Source organism: Micropterus dolomieu, linkage group LG23 (assembly GCF_021292245.1).
Source record: "Micropterus dolomieu isolate WLL.071019.BEF.003 ecotype Adirondacks linkage group LG23, ASM2129224v1, whole genome shotgun sequence".
NCBI classification, from domain to species: domain Eukaryota; kingdom Metazoa; phylum Chordata; class Actinopteri; order Centrarchiformes; family Centrarchidae; genus Micropterus; species Micropterus dolomieu.
In genome coordinates this window covers 10,809,899-10,810,328 of record NC_060172.1, presented here as the reverse complement: position 1 = coordinate 10,810,328, position 430 = coordinate 10,809,899, and the positions used below count along the sequence as shown (strand labels likewise).

General features: G+C 53.7%; 1 protein-coding gene across 1 annotated transcript in view; it reads left to right on the top strand.

The window, feature by feature from the left end:
* Positions 1-430, top strand: part of tecta (tectorin alpha) — a 21,146-nt gene that overhangs the window by 7,611 nt on the left and 13,105 nt on the right. The window lies entirely within an intron of this gene.

The following is a 430-nucleotide window of genomic DNA, read 5'->3' as shown; positions in this document are numbered from 1 at the left end:
GGAGACTCCTGCCCACGCTGTGGCCTGGGAGAGAAAAGCGTGCTAAATGATGCCCCTCTCATGGTGGCTGATGCCAACACGAACTTCGGCACCGACAATGGGGCAAATGAAGTCAACACAGGCATGCGTTTCCACATGGGAGATGGACTGTATGTGTTTGTGGAGCCTGAGGCAGTGAGGCTGTGTGGGCTAATTGTGGATCGAGGAGGTGTGTTTGCACGTTGCCACAGCAAGGTGGCGCCAGCGTTCTTTTATCAAAGCTGCCTGCAGGACACCTGTCTGGACCAGGGAGCGATGGATACAATCTGCAACTGGCTGCAGATATATGCCAGCACTTGTCTGACCCAAGGGATGCCTGTTACCGGCTGGAGGAGTGACACACCTTGTGGTGAGTGCAAGTATTGGATCACCTTAATTTCACCATGGACTT